This window comes from Protopterus annectens, chromosome 8.part0 (genome assembly GCF_019279795.1).
Source record: "Protopterus annectens isolate FY-2018-M chromosome 8.part0, PAN1.0, whole genome shotgun sequence".
NCBI lineage: Eukaryota > Metazoa > Chordata > Ceratodontiformes > Protopteridae > Protopterus > Protopterus annectens.
This window is the reverse complement of record NC_056741.1, coordinates 562,805,341-562,829,155: the sequence shown is the minus strand read 5'-3', so window position 1 is coordinate 562,829,155 and position 23,815 is coordinate 562,805,341. Positions and strand designations below refer to the sequence as shown.

Here is a 23,815-nt window from a genome sequence, read left to right as displayed (position 1 = left end):
CAAGACATCTGCAGCAGCTGGAAAGGCCACAGAAGTACCCGACAAAGAGGATTACTGTGGCCTCAAACAAATGCCCTACACTGACCGCCTCAAAAAACTCTAGCTTTACTCCGTAGCATATCGCCTACTCCGAGGTGATCTCTGCCTAACATATAAAGCTATGTCAAACCCAGAGCTGTTGGGCATGCTACACCTAAAGAAATCCCAATCCCTCCGAGCTACACGCTCTAGGGACCTAAACCTTGTCACCACAATAAACAGGACATGCTGGAGGGATAGATTCCTGTCCCAGACACTTCCCATACTCTGGAACAGGCTATCCATCTATGTCAAGCAAAGTTCTTCATTAGCACTCTTCAAGAAAAATCTTGATGAGTGGATGGGAAATAGGAAATACACCCCACACCCCGGGATCACTTCTGTGTCTCTGCTCGACAATAGCACAGGAAAATAACTGAGTGGCGTAATTCCCTGTTACTAAGATTGCATGAGTCACCGGATGAGACAGAATGGACCATTGGGAGGCCAGAAGCCATTAAGTATCCTTGTGTGATATCTTGCCAAGAGAACCAGGGTGATGGCGTCTGCCATAGATCCAAGGGCTTGAAGGACAAGTAGAGTGGGCACACTGCTTTTTATTAAGATGAGCTACACTTGAGACCTTATTTTTTGAAGCCTGTGAAAAGGAAGAGAAGCTATACACAAAACTGTGTGGAGGTGGGCTCCTATATCCTGAGTCGGAGACCGCTGTGACTTCTCTTTGTTGACTGTTACGCCCAGGGCACTGAACAATTATATGATGAAGTCTGTGGCTTGAAGCAGTAGTCGTCTGGTTGAGGAGGTGAGGAGCCAATCATCTAAATATGGAAACACCCAAAATCTGTGTAGTCTCATGTCAGCCTTGATGGCTGCCATGCATTTGGTGAACACACTGGGGGCTGTGGTGAGGCCAAAGGGAAGCAATCTGAAATCATAGTGACTGGCCCTAGCCAAAAGCAGAGATGCTTTCTTGAGCGCTGGTCCATCTTTATGTGGTAATACGCATCTTAAAGGTCTATTGAACATATCCAATCGTTTTCCCCTAGAAAGAGGAGGAGACTGAACTGTGGCCATCTGGAATTTTGCCTGCTGAACAAATTTGTTCAGAAGGCTGAGGTCCAATATCGGCTTCCAGTCCCCCATCTTCTTTGCCACTAAAAAGAACCTGGAGTAAAATTCAGATCCTATCTGGTCTGGTGGGACTTCTTGGATGACTCTCTTTTCTAGCAGCTTTTGAACTTCTATGGCTGCTTATTCCACCGGTAACATCTGGGATTTTTCTCAGTGATCTCGAGAAAAGGGTGAAAGGAATGTGATAGCCTCTGATAATTATTCTCTGCACCCAAGTATCGGAGGTTATTTGTCACCAGGCTGTCGAGTGTAGTGAGCGTCTTCCCCCAGCTGCTTCCAGAGGTAAGCAATTGGGCCTCCTTTTAGAAGACCTGGTGGGGCTGACCAGAGGAGGAGTCCCCGGAAACCTGGTTTCATGGGCCACCTCTGCCTCACAGTCAGCATCTTTCATCTGAGCTCCCACCTCTGCCTTGAGGGGAGCCACCACCATGTGTCCTTTCCATGCCTCTGATTCTTGGAGTAGGATTGCTGAGGAGTAGAAAAATGAATGGCCACAGCAGACAGGGTCCTTCCATCCTTCTCACACCTGGATAGCGTTCCCTTCACCCTGAGGCCGAACAAAGATGATCCATCAAAAGGAGCACTGACAAAGGAAGACTTCAAGGGTTCCATGAATTCACACAAGCACATCCAGGCATGGTGTCTTATGGCAATGTCAGAACCCACTGCTCTGGCCATGCCATCGGGCTGCATGTAAAATGAGCCACATGGATGAGTTAGATACAGACTCCAGGGTGGCTAGCTGAGAGGTGACATTGTCCTGCACCTTGTCAGACACTGCTCCCGTGACAGTATCATTCCTTAATCAGATCTCTCTGGAGTCTAGTAAAATGGACAATGGAGTTCAAAGACCTGAGTGCAAAGGTCAATGAAGTGTAGATCTGCGTTCCTAATCTGTCCATCATCCTAGACTTCTTTCTTGGTGACAGCCGCCACCACTGCATCTAATGTTAAACCCTTGGCCCAATATTGGTGGTCTTCAGGAGGTGATAAAATTTTGTCTGGTCTCCAGGGAATAGGCTCTATGGAGCCAGGGGCCTTCCAAGCCTTCTGCAAGATCAGCTTACTAAGATAGTCTGTGGGTGGGGTCACCCAGGAAATAAATGGTTGAGCACCGAATGTTTTGCAAGTACATAGATTCCTCTGAGGTCAGGTTTTGGGAATTCCATCTACCCTGACATCTTCAGGGGGTGACTGGGGGGACCTTCCCCTTCATCAAAATCCATGTCCTCAGTGACAGATTCTTCCAGGGAATCTAGGTGCTTCCTCTTGCAAGTCTTCTTATGGTGGGGGGGGGGGTCCTCAGTGGGGATCTCGGAGAAAAACTCAGAAAAAGTGGGGCCCTGTACAAGGGTAAATTGAAGCATCGGTGCTCGCTGTCCTGTCATGGAAACTGGTGTCAGATCTAGACCAGAAGATATAATAATGTGACACTCCAATGCAGGAGGAACCAGCTGAGAGCCCACAGAGGCTAAAGCTCTCTCCATAACCTGGAAGTCAAGACCCCCCCTGCCGAGGAGTGGGAGCCTGGAACTGAGAAAGACCACCTCCGAACTGGGGTCACACCTCTCCCCGAGAGTCTGCCCTCTGAAGCAGGAACCAGGGAAGGACCTGCAACTTACAAAGTGCCGAGAGCCAAGGTTGGCTCTGTATAAAAAAAGGGACTCGGACACCCTCGGAACCGGCAGTTGAGTCTAGGCCCCGTGAATCTGTCGGTTCTAAGAAGGGAACTGAAGAAGTCAGAGCAACATCCGGTGATGAGGTAGGGATGCCTAACGACACCGAAACAGCTGATACTGGGGGAGATCGAAGTGCTGGGTTCCAAATTTCCAATGGAAGTCAGAGGAGGAGACAGTGAAGGAGTCCTTGGAGAAGACACGCCAACTCCAGGAGAGAGAGGAGCCTGAGAAGGGGCAAGAATACCTCTGGTTGCCAATAGCTGATCCACCAACCTCAAATCTACCTCGGAAAGACTTCTGGAGAATCGAATAGACAATCTGAAGGGGACTCGGGTCGTTCCAGAAAGGGACTGGTCAACTGACCCATAAAAGGATCTATGGGCGGTAAATACCTCGCCCTGGGAAAAAAGATTAGGGTCTGGTTTCGACACCGAGGGGGTGGGCATAGCCAGCTGAGGAACCACTGGAGAAGTCAGCACTGAGCCGGAAACTAAAGATGGCGGTGCCAATGCTGGTGCCAAAGGCACCGTAGTGGCAGTAGTCGGTGCTGAGGATTCTAAGTTGAAGTTTTGGTACCTTTGTTTTCAGTTCTGTGGAAATAGTCAGAATCATAGCCTTACGTTTTTGTGCCATCAGTGCCATGGGGGATGCAGGCACCAAGTGGCTCTTCTTTTTGACAGGGTCTGATTTAGGTGGATCAGACTTTGACAAAGCTTCAGTAAAGGTAGTTTTTAATAAATCCTTCAAAATGAGCTTATTCTGATGCTCAACCAAGGCCCGGTTACTAAAGGCCTAGCAAGCGTTGCAATTTTGTTCAAGATGAGAAGCTGCTAGGCGGTAAACACACAAAAGATGCCCATCCAGATTGGGCATCTTTCTTCCACAATCTTGGCACTGTTTAAATCCTAAAATGCCCTTCTGCTTTTCCGCCATTTTCGAAGAGGTAACAACTACAGTAATAACTAAACACACCAACACACACACACAAAAAGGACAATAGGGAGGTCTAGCAACAATGGTAGATAAGAAATACCAAAAGGGTAAAAAAGAAAGAAATACCAACAATGGTACTAAGAATTACCACAAATGCTAAGAAGGGTGGGAGAGGGGTTACCAACAATGGTAACGGAGATTAGTTATGGGGTAGACTGTCCAAACACACAGAGTCTAAGAAATATAGGTATAATCAAGAAAAAATATATATCTTTAGGTAGCAAAAAAATAAGAACATACAAGAAATTTTAAGAGTTGGCTGGGAGCAATGGTTGATGCGTTTTGCTGACAGAGTGGCAAACGAGATCTGAGGTAATAGAGGGGGGGATTGTTGATGAGTCCTAGCTCGAGAGTTTTTTGACTGGCATGAGCTGTACAACTGCAAAGCCGGTTCCGAAGATCAGAACAGAGTCCCATTCGTCAAGAATGATCAAAGATTGATAAAATCAGATGAAGGGTTATAGCCAAACATCAGGAGTCTGACTAGAAAAACAATTTGAGACCATACAGAAGTATTAGTGGTATAAAACACATTTTCATAGAATTTCTGATTGCAGAGAAATTGAGAAAAATAGAAATATTTACAGAAAACTTAATTATGCTAAAGTCAGAGGAAGATTAGGCACACTATTTAACAGTAAAGATAGGAAGAGAAGAGATGAAAAGAGTGATGGATAAATCAATCAGTGGAGAACTCCCCAGAAGCAGACAGTATTCCTGTGGAAATTTGGGTGTTAGAAAAGAAGAACGTGATAGTGATCTAGAAGGTTTTCTAGAACAGTATTTTAAAAGTGGGGTACCAGCATCTTGAAATAAAACTATGGTTGCTATATTACCAGGTCTGGTTTCATTTCACCCTATTTCAATTTTAAAAGATGGTTATAAAGTGCTCACATTTACACTAGGTAAGAGAATGACAAACTTTGCCAGAGTTGGTCTGTATGGATCAAAGTGTTTTTGTGGTGAAGAAACATTCAACAACATTACTAAAACAATGATGCACAGGGAATCAGAGTACAAGAAAATCTGCTACTGTTGGTAAGGTTTGATGCAGAGAAAGCATTTGATAGAGTCAGCAGGGATTTAATGAGAACGGTAATAGTGTCACTTGTATACTTTGATAAAATAATAGTGTTAAGGCAGATCTATATAAAGGTGAGAGGGTTCCTCTCTGAAAAGTTGTGGTTAAACACTGGAACCACACAAGGAGGTCTTCTTTTTCTACTCTAATTATAATTCAGATAAGAGCTACTGGAAAAAGAAAATGGTGTATTTACAAAATTTAAGGATACATTTAGTATGGTAATCAACAAAGTTACCTTTATTTGCAAAAGTTATTTTTGTTCTTGGCAAGTCCAGGAAAGACATTTCAGTGTTAAGAGAACATTACCAGACAGTTTAAAGTCTTTTTTGGATATAAAAGAAATGAACACAAAGCAAATAATACAGCAGTAAATTATGTACCTACATATTATTGATCTTGCAATACCTATATCTGTGGTTACATAAGAGGAAGTATTTATCGATTGCGGGTGGAAATCCTTAAAGACAGCAACCATGCAAACCATTACAGTCAAAGTCGCAGAAAGTATTCTAAAAACTACACAAGCACAGGAATGAAAAGGATATCTTACTAACAGGTACATCTGCAAACAGAGGTATAGAAAACAGGCAAAAGGGGACTGGTATTTACTAGAGGAAATCAGCAAATGAACCAATGTACTGGGAGCAAATATTTAAGAAGGAAAAGGCAATAAAAAGGGAAGAGGCTAAACTGAAGTTTGGACTGAAGGTTAGACATTGTCTTCGCTATTAAGGATTCACAGGAATATAATCCAACAGAAATATAAAGGAGAACACTAAGTGAAAGACCAGATGTGGTACATTTTTTAGTGCAGTCTAGAACAGAAGTTGCTGTTAGAAAATGGAAAACTCAGTAGGTTAAACAACACCGGGCACAATAACTGTAGTAATCATGACAGATTGGGAAAAGAGAATGGAAAAGTAATTTACAAAGACAGTGGGATGCAATTTGTAATGTTTGCGTGCATACAAATACCCCTTAGAGTTGACTTCATATGTTGGCTAGGTTACTAAGGTAATAAGAAAATCCTTCTACATTGCTCAACTTATAAGCAAGGCATGGAACCTAGGTCCAAGACGTGTGGAATCTTTTTAGGCTTGCTCTAACCAAACTACAAGTCATGCTTAGGAAAATCAAATAATACTTCAGTTAATGAACCTGGAAGTCTGCCAGGGGTGATTATTAACTTGCTTGTGAATTTTATGAAGAACATTAAAGTACTGCAACTTAGGGTTGATGCCTTCTAGCTCCCTTAATCCATTTAATCGAGAACAAATTTAAAAAAAACATAATTTTTTAAACTTTGAAGAGTCTAACATCAACCTACAACAATCACTTAGTTAAAATAACACTATTTGCAATCCTTACTCTCCCTTACTGCTATATTGCTCGTTGTCATGATGTTTTTAATATTAATCATCTCTTAAGCTAGTTATTGTATCCAAACACAACTTAACATTAGCATTTTGTTTAACTGACATTAACATCTAAATGCAAATATTTGATATTTGCCTTCTCAAATGCCGCAACACGTGTTTAAGGATGAAAACTGGATGTTTTGAAAATTAAATTCAGAAGGTACGAGTTAGAAGCTACTTAATCATAATCTTCTGACGACCAATTTAAAACAACAATAATTAACATCTAGAACAGCTTGATATTCTGATAAAAGAAGGTTAGAACAAAATATAAACCTGTATTAACAAACACCCTTCACTATTTATTTTATTTATTTCCAGTTTGATTACTGGGGAAGTCCACTGGGCCCAAATTCCCTGTTTTCAGTGGAGGCCAGGGGAGAAAAGCTCCAAGATACATACAGCAGTAAAGATACAAAAGTATAAAAGATACATTATATAGCACAGTTTACAAATATGTACATTCAATGTCACGCATAATCAACAAAATTCCTTGTGGTTGATCTTAATGGTTGTACTACACAGATTCATTTGAGCAAACACTTATGTTGTAAGTGGAGAAACACTTTACATACACACATTTAAAGTAAAAGTGGGAGCACTTTACATGCACTCATTTAAAGTGAGATACTATTTACAAAGTTGGAATCATGAGACAGACAGCTATAGGAGTTGCAGAGAGTTTAGATCCACTCATTAGGAAAATAGCTATGGGAGTTATAGACTGCTTAGGAACCTGGGAGAAAACCTCCTGGTGGCATATACTTAGACAGAATTAGGTAGGGTGAAGGCAGGTACATTTGCATTTAGTGGATAGGTGTTTGAAAAGCTGGGTTTTGAAGTTTTCCGAGTTAGATACAGTTCTTAGAGTGGAAGGGAGAGAATTCCATTTCTTACCTAGTGAGAAAAAGAATACAAGTTGGCCAGCAGGACGTTTGGATTTGTGGATAGAAATTAAGTTTTGATGTTCATATCTGAGAGTTCTGTTAGGGGTGTAAGGGGAAAGGATATTTGTTAGAGCTGGACATTTTGTTGGGTGAAATACAAGACTGTGTGCAGTGGTAAGTTGGAGGTAGTCTAAATACTTTGAGAGTTCTAGCCAATTGGGAGATTGAAGGGTAAGGCAATGATGGGTGGAATTTTTGGATTTGGTGGCAAATTTAGAGATTTTATTGTAACAGTTTTCTAGTTTGGAGGTGATGGAGGAGGACAGGTTAGATAGAAGAGGGGCTCCGTATAATAAGGAAGGAAGAAGATAAGTAGTGGCCAGAGTATGCCTAGCAGAGTTGGAGAGAAAGAGATTGTTCCTGTAAAGCATACCTAACTTTTGGCGGGATTTCTTTATATTTTGTTGAATATGGAGATCAAACTTGAGGTGTTCATCAATAGTAACGCCAAGTAATTTAGCGGAAGGGACCACTTCTATAGGTGAGTTGGTTTGACTAAGGACTTTGAAAGCATTTTTGTCGTAGGAGTAAGTCTTTGTGGGAGGGAGTAGTAGAATTTTTGATTTATTTGCATTGAGAGACAGGTGGTTTTGGCACATCCAATTTTTAGTAGATGAGAAAGCAGTTTGGGTTTTGGTCAGCAGTTCAGGGAGGTTAGAGGCAGAGCAGACTTAGGTTGAGTTGTCTGTGTATTGAATGATTTTGGCATCAGGAATAGCAGTGTGAAAGTTATTGATGAAGATGTTAAAAAGCATAGGTCCAAGGATGGATCCCTGTGGTACACAAGCTGGGGTAGGTAAGAAGGAAGAGATGGAGTTATTCCATTTTACTGCCTGTGATCTGTCTGACAGGTAACTACAGAACCAGGATAAAGTGTTTGCTGAGAGATGGAGGCTTGATAGATGATAGAGAAGATGTTTGCGGGAAACGGTATCGAAAGCTTTAGACAGATCGAGCAAAACAGTAGAAACTAAGTGTCCTGAACCTTGCGCTTGATTGACAGTTTCTAAGAAAGAGAAGAGTGGTTATGGTGCTATGGCCTGGGAGGAAGCCATGCTGGGATGGTGCTATGGCCTGGGCGGAAGCCATGCTGGGTAGGAGTAAGAAGATGGTTTTGGGTCAGGAAAGGCATAAGTTGGAGGTGGATGCACTTTTCTAGGATTTTGGAGATTGGTGAAAGCAGAGCAATAGGGTGGAAGTTTGAGATGCTGATGTTTTGCCTACTTTGTGAAGAGGAAGAATACAAGCTGAGTGCCAGATTAGATAAAAAATATCTGGATACATAGTGTGTCAAATTAAGACTACCCTTGCAGCAGTTTGTTTGCAGTCACTAATCTCGGAAACAAAAAAAAAAAAAAACATTTCCATGTTTGTTTCCAGTGCTCCCCTCCTTCCAATATCTCTCCCAAAGGGGTAAATATCAATGCTTTAACACTGGAGCTTTTGATTACTGGAGACATTTGGCCAATACCAGTATCACAGACTGCCACTGTGAATGCCTCATCAGTGGTAAACAGTCAAAAAAGTCACAGGAAGAAAGTATAAAACATGGGGGATGGTCAATTAAGTGTCTTTTTTTCAATTCTTGTAATCCTTTGCTTGTAACCAGTAAATCTTACAACACAACTAGAATGTCATTATGTGACTTCTCCATTTGTTCTGTAAGTATTCATATCTCTTGTATGCATTTTTTTTCTGTTCTTCAAATTTTTCCTAGATTCATATACTATTCAGTTAACAAATACCTTGCACTGACTTTTAAAACTGGGAATAATAGAAAGCAAACTGTTCACCTCTAACCGGTGAACAAAATTTGGCATTCATATAGAATCTGCACAAAAAGCGTATAGGCAGTATGTTGGATACAGTGTCATTGCTTTAAAAAGGCTGCATAAGAATTACCAATATTAGGTATGATAAAAGCAAGCAAACTTCTTTGAGAAATATCTGCAGACTTGCATGCTTTTAGCAGACATTGGTGCCACAACATTGTCAGGGACACTAGAAACAATATTTTTATAGATAGAAGAAACCTGGATAGGGCACGGAGGAAACTCTCCCACTCTTTTAAAAAGATGGGTACCCTGAAACTCAACAATTTTTACTGTCTGTACAATAAATTACATTATCAACAGAAGCCTAAAATACTTGCAAAACTTGACTTGGAAGGTATACAAAGAACCAAAGATTTTTGCTTTTGCTGATATAATATGGTATTAAGATCTAGGCAAATAACGTTGCAAATAATGTTCAGAATAAAAAAGTGTAAAATGTGATAAAATATGAATGATAAAAAAGTAGGGGAGATGGGAAAGTTCTACAAAAATAAGTTAAAACAGAAACTACAACTATCTGACTAAGCTGTCGTGGAAAGGATGTGAACATGAGTGAACAGAGGCAAGTATTGTAAAAAAAGTTCAACCAAATAAAAAAGAAACAAGGACTCAAAGACTAGCCTACTATGCATGAACTACTGACTATACACCAAAAGAAACAAATATAACTATGCACAACAAAATAAGAGCTTTAACAACCACACAAATCATGTATCTTACTGTAATATGTCACTGAGACTAAAAGATATTAGGGAACATCTATTTTAATAAATTTCATTAAAAGCACATCTCTCAAAATAACCAGTAGCAAACAGCCTACTGGATTTCTTTGCTGCACATAATTTATTTTTATTTACACTTTACTGACCAGGCTAGTCCAACTTGGCCAATGGCCTCCTTTTAGGGGAGACACAAGGTGGTCTTTACACTGACTACAGGAAATTTGGCCACAGCACCAGGGAATATCTCCAAGTCTTTTCAAAAAGTGCCATGGGATCTTTTTCATTAACTAGGATACAATCAACTCAGGCACATGATACGCCAAAGAGGAGCCATAAAGACAACAGAGTGGACTATTGAGGACAAGAAAGAAACTATGTATTGTTACTATTATGCAAAAAGCTCCGAATTTTCAGACAACAGCTATACAAAAAGATTAACAGATAAATTAGAGGAAAGAAAAATACTTCCGCAAGAAAAACCGTCAGAAGCTTCAAATAAAAAATTGTGGTCATTAATACAACAGATTTTTAAAAAAACAGTACACAGACCAAGAAACTTTGATCTGTTTGGAAAAAGAAGCATCTGAGGAAGTACAAAAATATACACAACAAAACCTATATATTTTTGAAAAGTTAAAAAAAAAAGAAATATGGACATGGGAAAGAAAGAGATTTGATATGGTACAATATTTATGCAAAGGTGAAAGCCAAATTAATCAAAATGAAGAAGGCAACCCCACCAAAGATATTCGAAGAGAAATACAGACAAAGGCATCCAGACATGGGAAATTTCACAATAAAAAAATATCACAAAGAGGGAATGTAGAAAAGCAGATTAGTAAAGTAGAAGTTAAAAAAAAATAGAAGTTGAAATTATGGAGTGCCTGTAAAGTAAAGGATTTGATGTAGAATGCCTAACGCAGGTTACATCACAGCATGATGGAACAAGTCCCCAAACTAAGGCGAAACAGGAAGATCAGGAGAAGTCTGAAGAAATATGGACATGGGAAAGAAAAAGACAGTTAATATGGTGCAGCCTCAAATTGGAAAACCCCAGGCTCTGATGCAGTACCTAACGTCTGGTTAAAAGTATTAACATCTTTGCATGAAGATTTAGCCATGAGTAAGAACTATTTATATGTGCACCCCAAACAGACACCAACCTGGCTAACAGGAGAAACAATGCTCCAACTTAAGAGTGAACCTGCAAGCTACCCTAAAAATTACAGACCAATTAACTTGCCTTCTGACAAACGTATAAACTATACACTAGAATTGATGCCAACAGAGTCTATAGTCATTTAGAAGAAAAATCAATTATGGCACAAGAACAGAAGAGCAATAAAAGAAAGTCATATGGAACAAATATTATTTGCTGTTAAATAAAGTCATAGTGGAGAACTGTAAAAAAGGGGAAGAATTTAAGTATTGCATGGATTGACTATGAAAAAGCATCAAACACATAAACACACAAAGACATACTCGGAGGCTCTGAGTAAAAATTTACCTAAACAGCAGAGGCCTCCAAAGCAGAAACCCAAACAACTGCTACCTCAAGACACCCCACAAGCAACACATAAACCACAAAAGCAGTGTGCAAAGCAGTCACAGCCCTTAAGGCCAAATACAACACCAAACATACTTGTCATAGGAGACTCCATAGTCAGACACACTGACGTCCCACTCACCAGGCTGAACAAGGAGAGGGTCACAGTAAGCTGCCTATCGGGCGCTAGAATCCGCCACATAACACAAGCACTGGTCACTCCACGGCAAGTACAAATATGACACAGTCATTGTCCATGCTGGTGTGAACGACCTGAGACGCACCTCCTGGACTACATGAAAAGAGACATAGAGGAGCTCTCTGATTAGGTAGCCCAGGCAGGTATGACCCTAACCCTGAGCAGTATCCTTCCTTCACCAAGAATGATGCCAAAATATAGAGACAAGATGATCAGCTTTAACAATTGGCTTAATGTCTGGTGTCATTCAAAGGGGATCCAGTGTCTGTCTGCCTGGGATGACATGCTTGACAAGCCACGCTGCTTCGCAAGGGACGGCTTGCACCTGTCACCCCTGGGATTCCGGATATTGGCTAAGGCTCTTGCCACCCCTATAGTGCCTTTTTTAGGCAAGGCTCAAATTCTAAACCTACCACCCTAGAAAACAAAAATGGAAAGAAACTGAGGGTAATGCTGCTCAATGCCAGAAGTCTAAATCTCAAAATGCATGCACTCGAGGCCCTTCTCAGTGTGGAGAACATTGATGTCTGTGCTGTAACTGAAACCTGGTTCAAGGCTCCTGAGAGCACCCCGGCACTATTAGGTTTTACCTCCTATCATGCATTCCGGCCCCAAAACCTGGACCACACCACAAAAGGAGGGGGTGTATCCATATTCATAAAGGATACCCACACCTCCAGGTTGGTGGCAACGCACGAAGCTTCGGAAGCCATCCAGGTGCAACTAACCATAGGCAAAACTGCTCTACAAATTGTAGCATGCTACAGGCCACCCTCTCAAACTCAGGAACCCCACACAGCCTTCCTGAAGACACTGGAGGGTATAAATGTACCTCCAGCACCATCATATTGGGTGACTTCAACTACCCGAATATAGACTGGGAACATTACTCAAGCCCTAACTTTCTAGCCAAACGGTTCCTGGAGTTCATAAATTCAAATGCCATGGAACAGCTAGTCACTGTTCCCACGAGAAAAGAAAATATACTAGATCTCATTATCACAAACATGGGGACAAAATGCTCTACACCGGAAGTATATCCCTCATTGGTGAGATCTGATCATAAACTAATCTCACTGGAAATCCACATCCCGCCCCCACCCCAAACAAAAAAGACCACAGTGAAGAACTTCTCTAAAGCAAACTTCACACTACTCAAGACTGGTGTGGTATCCTTCAAGGCCCCTGAGACAGTGGAAACCACAACCCAAGCTGCGGAAGCCCTTACAAATGCCTTCTATGAACACCTCCAGGACTGCATGGATCAGGCAATCCCAAATAAAACCAAGACTCTTTCCACAAAGGGCAAACGTCCAGTCTTGGTGGACTCCAGCCATTAACAAACTTTACAATAAGAGGAGAAAGCTATTACATGATAGAACAAAATCCATAAAAGGGAAGTCACCCCTGATCATTATTAGTAAAAAAATACGAGCACTCATAAAATCAACTAAGGCCAATTTTGAGAGAAAAATTGCCATGGATTCAAAGGACAATCATAAGGCCTTTTTCAGCTATGTTAGGAACCTGGGTGGAAACTCCCAGATATGCTCAGAATTAGTCCAAAATGATACAAAAATCACTGAACCCACAGACATTGCCAACATACTGGCAGACAGGTTCAGTGCAAACTTCACCCCCCTCTCTCCCCCTAAAGGTGAGATAACTATCCCAGCGGAGTGCAGCCTCCCAGACATCTCAAATGCGCAGGTGAAAGCTGCTCTCTCTAAAGCTAAAAACACAGCATCAATGGGACCGGATGGTGTCCCCGGCTGTGTGCTACACGAGCTAAATGAGGAATTAAACCCGCACATAAGGCAGCTGTTTAATCTCAGCCTTACCACAGGATACGTGCCCAAGGAGTGGCGTACGGCAACTGTGGTCCAACTCCACAAAGGCGGTGCCTCTACAGACCCTGGTAATTACCCCATAAGCTTAACAAGTCTAGTCTGCAAAGCTATGGAGAGGATCATAATGGAGCTCATAAACAAAGATATAGGGACTTGCAGACATTGGACCCGACCCAGTTTGGCCGTCAAGGGAAGATCATGCCTTTTGAACTTGGTCGACTTCTTGAAACAGTCACCAAGGCCATTGATGAGGGAAAGGCAGTCCATACAGCCTACCTTGACCTTGCAAAGGCTTTGACACAATACCCCACTCGGGTATTGTAGAAAAACTTACCAGCTTAAATGTAAACCCATATGTCACAAGATGGGTTGCAAACTGGCTTAAGGACAGAACCCACAGGGTTAGAGTTGCTGGCGCTATGTCAGACTCCAAGCCGGTCACAAGTGGTGTCCCACAGGGCTCGGTCCTTGGCCCCTATTGTTCGGCATCTACTTCTCAGAAGTACAGGCCAACATGGGAGGACTTTGGCTGACAAAGTTTGCAGGCGACTGCAAACTGGGCCATAGTGGAAAGTGCATCGGACACGGATATCCTTCAGAAGGGACTCACGGAAACAGATAGCTGGTGCCAGAGCCATGGCCTGAAGTTAAACGCCAAAAAATGTATAGTCATACCCTTTGGGAAAAACAAGGTAACCCCAAGCTACCATATAGGTGGCAATCCACTAAGCACAGAAGAGGTTATCAGGGACCTGGGGACCCAGGTTGACAGTGGCCTTTCTTTTGACACTCACGTTGCTAAAGTGGTTAGAAAGACCTTCTACATTGCCCACCTGATCATGAAGGCATTCACATCCAGATCTAGTGAGGTCATTGTTCCCCTGTACTCTTCACTTATCAGACCAATGATTGAGTACAATGCCCCATTCGGGATGTATCTAGCCCGACATCTGCAGCAATTGGAGAGACCCCAAAAGTTTCTCACCAAAAGGATAAAGGGACTCCAAAATCTGTCATATGCTGCCAGATTGAAGAAACTCCAGCTCTATTCAGTCGCATACCGTCTGCTCAGAGGTGACATGTGCCTGACATACAAGGCCATGTCCAACCCAGAATTAATGGACATGCTCCACCTCAAAAAATCCAAATCCACCAAAACCACTAGAGCAAGTGACTTAAACCTTAGCACGGATATAAATATGACGTGCTGGAGGGATAGATTTATCACTCAGAGACTCCCTATGCTGTGGAATAGAGTCCCGGTCCATGTGAGGCAGAGCACCTCGCTGGCTCTGTTCAAGAGAAATCTTGACCTGTGGATGGGAGATCGTAGGTTTACCCCGGGAATCATCTCTGTGTCACTGCTGGACAGAGGCACAACAAACTAATGGGTATAGTATTTTTTCATATAAGGGGTGGCGTAAGCCACAAAAATTCGGGCTAGGCTTATAAATGCCTTGGGGCAGATAGCCTAGTATAAACCTATGAACCTATATTATCCCACATTCATGGATAAAAGAGTGCTTAAAAATGTACAAGATACACCCTACACTGATCAACTACATTACAGTGACCATGAAACAGTGGCTGACCACTTTGCAATTAAGCCATGATAAAGGACAAATTATTATTCCATGAATAAAAATTCAAAGGGGGATATTCCAGGGTGAAACTCTGTCACCACTGTTATTCTGCCTGGCCCTAAACCCATTAATCTGTCTACTTAACAGCTTAGGCCATGGCTATAATTTGACTCCTAGAAAACAACAAAGTGTAAAGACTTATCTTCTCTGTCAATGATTTGAAACTGTATAGCTCATCAGATGAGAAACTGAAAGTACAACTGCAAGTTGTCAAAATTTTTTCAGATGATACAATTTGGTCTTGATAAGTGTGCAAAACCAACCTTTAAAGCAATAAAACTGCAGCACCAAGAAAAAAAGAAGTTTTGTACTTACCATAACATTCCATGCGAGTTGTTCATCTCGTCTTCATTCTTACAGATGGGTTTGGAGCCAATCCTCGGCTCTAGTCGGCCTACTACAAACCTCGAGGTCTTCAGACAGCTCAAGGCCAAGTCCCTATCCCATGATGCACCTAGAGTTACCTCAGATCTTCTTTGCTGCATATAATACCATGTGTCATTCTATCACTCTTAAGAGAAAGCCATAGAAGGATTGAGCAACCAGGAAGAATCTAGCATCTTGGTCCTTGAAAAACCCTGGAGGGGGTAGGAGGGTGGGAACTAAGAATGAAGGCGAGATGAACAATTCACATGGAACGTTATGTTGAGTACATAACTTCTTTATGTGAAGTTGTTCTATCTCACCGTTCATTCTTACAGATGGATAGCGTCCCAAGCACCATCTTTCTCGGGTGGCTCACGGGAGTATGTTTTTCAGGACAGTAGACCCAAAAGAAGCCCTGTCCCTGGAGGCCCCGTCCACTTTGTAATGAGTGATAAAGGTATGAGGGTCTTGGCCAAGTGGCTGCTACACAAATGTTGTCTATAGGAAGTCTAGCAGAAAAAGCAGAGGATGTAGACACTGCTCTGGTAGTTATTTTGTGATGCAAGGGCATATTAGCAGCTGAATAAGCAAATGTGATACAATCTGACAACCACTTAAGAGTTGGTTTTGCCACTGGCATACCTTTTCTGGAATCTGAAAAGGAAACGAAAAGCTGTTCTGATTTCCTGAACTCTTTTGTTCTATCCAAGTAAAATATGAGCTGTCTATGTGTTTGGGGAAGAACACTGGCAAATCAATAATTTGCTTAAGGTTAGTTTCAGTACAAACTTTGGGCAAAAATGAGGGATTAGTTCGTAGTGAGACTCTGTCAGCATGAAAAATTAGATAAGGAGGCTTTATGGACAAGGCTTGAAGCTCTCTGACATTTTGCAGGCAGAAGTGATAGCTACTAAAAATATAGTCTTCCATGACCAATATTTCAAATCGCATGAGGACACTGGCTCAAATGGAGAGAGAATAATGCGTGAAAGCATAAAATTTAGATTCCATGGGGTATAAGGGTATTTCACAGGTGGTCTGAGATGAAAGGTCCCTTTGAGAAAGCGTCTATATCATGTTATTGAAAGTTTACTTAAGCGAATCAATAAAGGTCGAACTTTATCGATTAAGTAAAACATCGAACAACGTAAAAAAAACAAATTAAAAAAAAAACTAAATGGTGTAAGCAGGGGAGATTTCCATTTACTTGCACAATGTTCTTCACTTTCGATATTGTCATGCCGACAATATCAGACTCGATATTGTCAGTTTACGACAACGTGAAGTAGACCCTTGAGAAAGGCTTTGGATAGTTTGTGCGATATTATGTTCAATCCTTCAAATCCAAGGTGGAAATTAGAGATAGCTGCAAGCTGAACCCGAACTGTTTCTGCTGCAGCTCCTCTGTTGAAAATCATAGTCAAGAACTCAAATATGGAGGCAAGAGAGGCTTGGTAGGGATCAATGTTTTTTTTTTGAGAGGCCCGTATAGAAAATCTTTTCCATTTGCTAAGGTATAGCTTCTTAGTAGAGGATTTATGAGACGATATTAGAATCTGCTGCATTTCATTTGAAAGGTAATGGAACCTGGCTATGTTGAGAATTGGAGCAGCCAAGCTGTCAACTTCAGGGACTGAAGAGAGGGATGAAGTTCACCTGACGAGTGCATCAGAAGATCTGGAACTGTGCCCAGAATCCAAGGGTCCTCCAACTGATAAAGTCGAAGGAAGGAGAACCAAATATGACGAGGCCAATGAGGGGCTATTAGAATGATGGTCCTTCCCAGGGCTTTTGCTTTCTGTAGTACTTTGGGTATCAAGGGAATTGGTGGGAATGCATAGAGGAGACCCGGAGGCCAGTCATGTACAAGTGTGTCCCTTGGGGCTTCCCCTGGAAGGGGAATCAGGGCAAAGTAGCTTCTGTATTTCGTGTTCATGTGGTTGGCAAAAAGGTTGCAGCAAGGCTGGCCCCACCTGCGGAAAATTCTACCTGCCATTTCTTTTTTGAGGGACCACTCGTGAGGCAACAAAATTGCTCTGCTCAGCTTGTCCGCTATCACACTGGATTTCCCTGGGATGTGCATTACTAACAGAAAGTGCTGGGCGAATGTAGCCCATTGCCATAATCTTAGGGCCTCACGACAAAGGGGGTAGGACCTGGTTCCTCCTTGTTTGTTCAAGTACCAGACCACTGATATGCTGTCCATCTGAACTGCAATTGTTCCCAGAGGAAGAGAGTCCTGGAAGTACTGCAACGCTAAAAGTACTGTTCTCATCTCTAGGACATTGATATGCAGATGTGTCCCTTGTTCGGTCCATGTGCCTTGGGCTGTTCTTCCCTGAAAATGCTCCCCCCACACGCCATCAGGGAAGCATCCGTGGTCACTATGGCCGCTGGTGGGGGAATAACAAAAGGACGACCTATCATTATATGAAGAGAGGTCAACCACCACTGAAGATCCTTTCTGCATGCATCTGTAATCATTAAAAGATGAGACATTGGGAGCTCTTATTAAGACCACTGAGTGAACAATAGCCATTGCAGAATCCGCATGTGCATGCGACCCAACGGTATGGCTAATAGTGCAGCTGCCATCACACCTAACAATTTCAGTACTTCTGATGCTGGAGCCTTGTTTTTGGATATGATATTGTAGACCTGCTGATGGAGTAGTAAGACTCTTTCTGCTGGAAGCCTCAAAGTGGTGGTGGTGGTGTCCAATTCTGCTCCGATAAAAATGGTATGTTGCGATGGCGACAAGGCAGATTTTTCTGAGTTTATTGTACTGCCCAAATGACTGCAGAGTGTAAGAGTAGTGCCCGTGGCTTGTATGAGCTGATGCCTTGTGGTGGCGGTAAGGAGCCAATCGTCTAGGTACGGAAACACCTGGAATCCTAAACATCTCAGGTGAGCGTGACCAGTGCCATACATTTGGTGAACACTCTGGGAGCTGTAGTGAGACCAAAGAGCAGGGCTCAAAACTGGCAATGATTGGCTCCCAGCCGGAAGCGCAGATGCTCCCTGGATGGTCTGGCCATTTTTATGTGATAAATCTCCAGGATGCCTACCATCAAGCACATTCAATTCTCTTTCCCTAAAAAGGGAAGTATCGACTGAAGCGTGACCATCTGGAACTTCTCTTTCTTGACCAATTTGTTTAGTCTGTTGAGGTCCAAAATAGGTCTCCAGTCCCCTGTCTTTTTTGGAACTAAAAATAATCTTGAGTAAGTTCCAGATCCTATCTGGTCTGCTGGGACTGGTTGGATGACGTTTTCTTAGCAGCGTTTGGACCTCTACTGTTGCCTGTTCTCTGTAACTGGGTGGAACGACTGGGATTTTTGTTGTCAATGGAGGAGGTGTGGCGAAAGGAATGACATATCCTCTGGAAATGATACTTATTTTTATTTTATTTTTATTAACATTTGTTGACCGGGAAAGTCCGACTAGGTTCCACAGAGCCTGTTTTCAGCGGAGGCCCCGGGGAGAAATGCTCCAGATGCATGTCTTTGTAATGTGGGAGGAAACCGGAGTACCCGGAGGAAACCCATGCGAACACAGGGAGAACATGCAAACTCCACACAGAAGGCACCCCAGCCGAGAATCGAACCGGAGAACCTCTCGCTGTGAGGTGACAACGTTAACCGCTGCACAACTTTGCACCCAGTTGTCGTTTCTTATTTTGAGCCAGGCATCTGGATGCAAAGATAAGCGACCCCCAACTGTCTCCACAATAGGACAGTCGGGCCTCCTTTCAGGAGCGCTGGTAGGGCTTCCCAAAGAACTGATCTCTGTTGCCCTGGTTCTACAGACCCCCTCTGCCGCAAGGGTGGCATCTTCCATTATTGCCCCTTTCTCTGTCCCTGGAGGGGGGTTCACCATGTGTGTCGTGAAAGGCTCCTTGGGCTTTATGGAACCACATCTTCCCACCCCTCTGACCCTTGGGGTAGGGGCTGGTAGGAGTGGAAAAGCGGACTCCAACAGCAGACAGAGTCTTTCCTTCCTGTTCACACCTGGTCAAAATTTCCTTAACTTTGGGCCTGAAAAGGGATGAGCCATCAAAAGGGGTGTTGACAAAGGATGACACAGGGCTCTGCGAAAGAACACAAGCACATTCAGGAGTGTCTCGTAAGAGCAATTCTTGTACTCGCTGCCCTACTCACTCCCATCAGTTGCATATGAAATGAGGCACATTGACGAGTTCACTATGGAGTTGAGGGTAGCAAGCTGACAGGCAACTTTATCTGAAGCTCCTACAGCTACTGTACCCTGAAGAGCATCTCCAAGTTCTTTCAGGAGATCTCTTCGTAAAGTGGGTAAGATAGTTGAGCGAACGAAGTGCAAAAGTTGCTGAACTGTACGTGCGCTTCCCTTATCTATCCATGATCCAAGTTCTGTTAGGAGGATAAGTAGAGGAAGAAGTTTCCAAAATCCTTTTTGGTGGTTGCCGCCGCCACCACCATGGCATCAACTGGCACTCCCTTGGTGAGAAAGGACTTTTCTTGGGGGGGGGGGGGGGCAGAAATAAATTTATTAGGCCTCCTAGTGACAGGCTCCATGGTGTCTGGAGACTCCCACGCCCTTCGTGAGACCAGCTCCATGAGCTCATCAAAGGGCGGAGACATCCAAGATATGGAGGGTTGAGACCCGAAAGCCTTCAGGAGAACAGACTCTTCTTCAGTAGGGTTGGTGGTCTGCCAGTCACCCCTCTGCCCAAGGATTTCTAGGACCGCAGCAAATGAGATATCCTCAGAGGGGGACCATGGGGAACCTTCTGATTCATCCAAGTCGGTATCAGATGTGAAAGACTCCTGCGGGGAGTCTAAGTGCTTCCTCTTACAGATTCTCTTCCTGGGAACCTCATCAGTGGGAACTTCTGGTGAGATCTCAGAAGAGCAGGGGTCACCCAATGGGGCTTCCTGAGGCTCTGGGTCTCTACACTTAGAAAGGATCTGTGAAGCAGAAGTGGACACAGGCGCTTTTGGGGAGGAGGTAGTCTGACCTGAAGATGTAGATGTCTTAGGAGACATAACTATCATCATGGCTTCGAAGGTACTCCAGCTCTGATGAGAAGGGACCGCTGGATCCGAGGAAACCATCAATCCCCTCAGCACTGGGGCAGAAGGCTCCGAACCAAAGCTAGCAGCAGAGCTCATCCGAGCCGCAGCCCTGAGAATCAAAGTCGGAAGCAAGTCAGTCCGACTATCCTCCCCGGACCAGACCAGAGTGTGTCGGCTCCTAGACTCCTCAATCGGAGCTGAGGAAGTCAGAGTAAACGGAACCGATAACACTGGAACAAGCGTCGGCTCTGAAGGCTCAACAATCAACAAGTCCAACTCCTCCGGCTCCGAAGAACCAGCATGGCTTGGAGGAGGAAGTGAAGTAGAAAATAATACAGTCTTCAGTTCCGAAACCACCTGGGTCAGAGCAGATAAAATTTTTGCAAACGCCCGTGCCTGTAACAGCATCTACACCACAAGATCCACATCCAAATAGGAAAGGCTAAATGAAGACCGAGATGAATGGATGGACTGGGGCACTGATTGAAGGATCGGCGATTTAAGTACCTCAGATACCAGCTCCAGGACTGGGGACCAGATCCAAAAAGACAAAACGCTCGGCTCCGAGGGCTGTGGAGCCGACATTGAAGGTTTCCTTTGTTTTTTTTTTAACTTCCGAAGTAGAAGCCTTAAGACTTTGAGGATTTGCTATACCTGTCCTGGCCACTCAAGGCTTCTTGAAAAGATGGTTCGAGTAACCCTCTGTCAATTAACTTTCTCTTTCTCTCCTGAAGGACCCTAGAAGAGAAGAAATGACAAATGGAGCAACTTTCATGAAGGTGTAAAGCTCCCAAACAGTAAATACAGTTAACATGGTTATCAGTTACAGACATTTTCTGTCCACGTTTTGGACATTTTTTGAAATCTGACTTAGGATGTTTATCCCTATCCTGGTCAGCCATAATGAACAGCATCAGTGAAACTACAACAATAAGCTAAAGCCACACTCAAAGCAATTTAAATAAGCCCTGATAAAAAGCTAAGGGATAAATATCCTGTGACAAAGTGTCACTTATCACACACACACACTAAGCACTTCTAAACATCAAAAGTTGTCAAGAGCACACAGTAACTGTATAACTACACTAAGTACTCTAAATAGAAAGCCCTTTGGAAAATGGCACACCAAGGAATATATACTGAGATACAATACTAATGAAACTAAAGCTATGCTAAAGAGGAATTAACAAGTTATAATACGAACATTTTTAATTATAAAGTTTTACTGGTCCGAGCTATTGCTGAGGAACCTCCGACCTACTGCAGTGGCAAACTAGATCTGAGGTAACTCTAGGTGCATCATGAGATAGGGACTTGGCCTCAAGCTGTCTGCAGACCTTGAGCTTTGTAGTAGGCCGAATCGGAGCCGAGGATCGGCTCCGAACCGATCTGTAAGAATGAATGGCGAGATAGAACAACTTCACGTCATCAGTTTAGGACAAGGACGTGATAAAAGAAATTGAGCAAGAGGGAGTGTACAAATGTTTGGGAACTAATGAAGGCTCACCAATAAAACATGAACAAGTGTGAATAAAACTTAGTAAAGAGCACTTTAGAAGACTTAAATTAATCCTGAAAACAGCGTTGACATCTAGGAACAAACTCCAAGCTATAAACTGATTTGTTCTTCCTGTCATAACTACAGTTTTGGGGTGACTGACTGGCTCCAAAACGTGTTGGATAGATTACAGAGGAAAACAAGAAGGATGCTTCATGCTCACCAAATGATCAGTTAATACCAAGATTTTATATTCCCCATTCCGAAAGAGGGATGGGCCTCCTTGAAATGGATTACATGTACAGATCTACATTCGTGGGACTCTACACATATCTGCTGACCTCACAAGACCCAAATGTAGTGCAAGTCTTGAAACATGAAGAGAATAAATCTAAGATGACTTCCCTGCTTAAGCTAGCAGAAGCATATCCGCGTTAAGCAGGAATGGAAATCAAACCACAAGTGGATAAAACCAGGCAGCAACTGTATGTGCCAAAAAACAAAAGAAAGAATATAAAGTGGAAGACCAGATGAGAAGGCTAGAAATGTGGAAAATGCATAAATATAACTGCAAGTATAGAAAACGTCTGGAAAGAACCTGATGTTGATCAGGAACGAATGTAGGAATGGTTAAGGAGAGGCGAGTTCAAACCAAGAGAGGATAGGTTAATATTGGCGGCACAGGTTAGTGAGCTACATACACGTTGGTTTACAAAGTCCATTGAACGTGTAGGAGAAATGGACAAATGCAGGTTTTGTAAAATAGAATTGGAAACAGCTGCACACCTTGTTGCGACATACTAATGGCAAGAAGGACTGTATACTGAAAGGTATAGTAATGTGGCGAGACTGTTCTACTGAGGACTGTGCAAACATTATGGTATTGAAGTGGCTCAAAAACACTGGCAACATGAGCCACGAAGCATCACAGAAAATGTCTAAATCAAATGGGATTATCCATTACCAACTGTTCAAAAGATAGATGCTAGAAAACCAGATATAGTGGTCCAAAAAAAGAAGACAAAAGTAGCATTGATCACTGAAATCGCTGCACCCAGTGACTACAGTGTCCTGCATAGAGAGAGGCACAAACTCATAAAATATCAAGATTTGCGAGCAGACATGAGAGCAATGTGGAAGAAAGATACCCAGACAGCTCCAATAGTAGTAGGAGCAACGGATCTTATAAAAAGAGTCTACAATCATATTTAGCTATGCTACCAATAAATGTAACTCCGTATGAAGTGCAGGAGGAGTCACTACTGGGTACATTACGGGAGCTGCGAAGAACACTTTTGGCTGACATCAAACGGTGCAACAATACTAATTTCATGGACATTAATCGCACTTTGACTTAGGAATTGGGTCCATTCCCGTCACGGTATTAGAAACCTAAAAGATTTAGAAAAATGAAAAAAAGTGAGAGGCCTCTGTATAAAAAACAAAGGGCATGACACTGAATCTGAATTAAGAATTTAGATGGCAAGTATTTAACACTTGCAAACCTCCTGATCTAAATATTGTTACCAATTTTAAAATTTTGCTTAAAGCAATAAAGCTCAGACTTTGAAATGAAAGGTACATGCTTAATTATGTGTGTTTTTAATAAACCCTTCATGTTGTCTGGAAGATGTCTTACTCGAGCAGCTCTTGCCACAGTGATGCAGTGAATGTACACAGTCACAGATATGTCAAGATGATCCAGCAAGTATGAAGGACAGAAAAAGGAAGGAAATTAAGCCATCTATTTGTAAAAATCTAGACATCTGTGCACCAGGTCAAGGCACTCACATTAGCTCTAGGTCACA

The 23,815-nt window shown here is 42.7% G+C and overlaps 1 protein-coding gene across 1 annotated transcript in view; it reads right to left on the bottom strand.

Moving 5' to 3' along the window:
• RPIA (ribose 5-phosphate isomerase A) overlaps positions 1-23,815 on the bottom strand; it is a 427,914-nt gene that overhangs the window by 239,748 nt on the left and 164,351 nt on the right. The window lies entirely within an intron of this gene.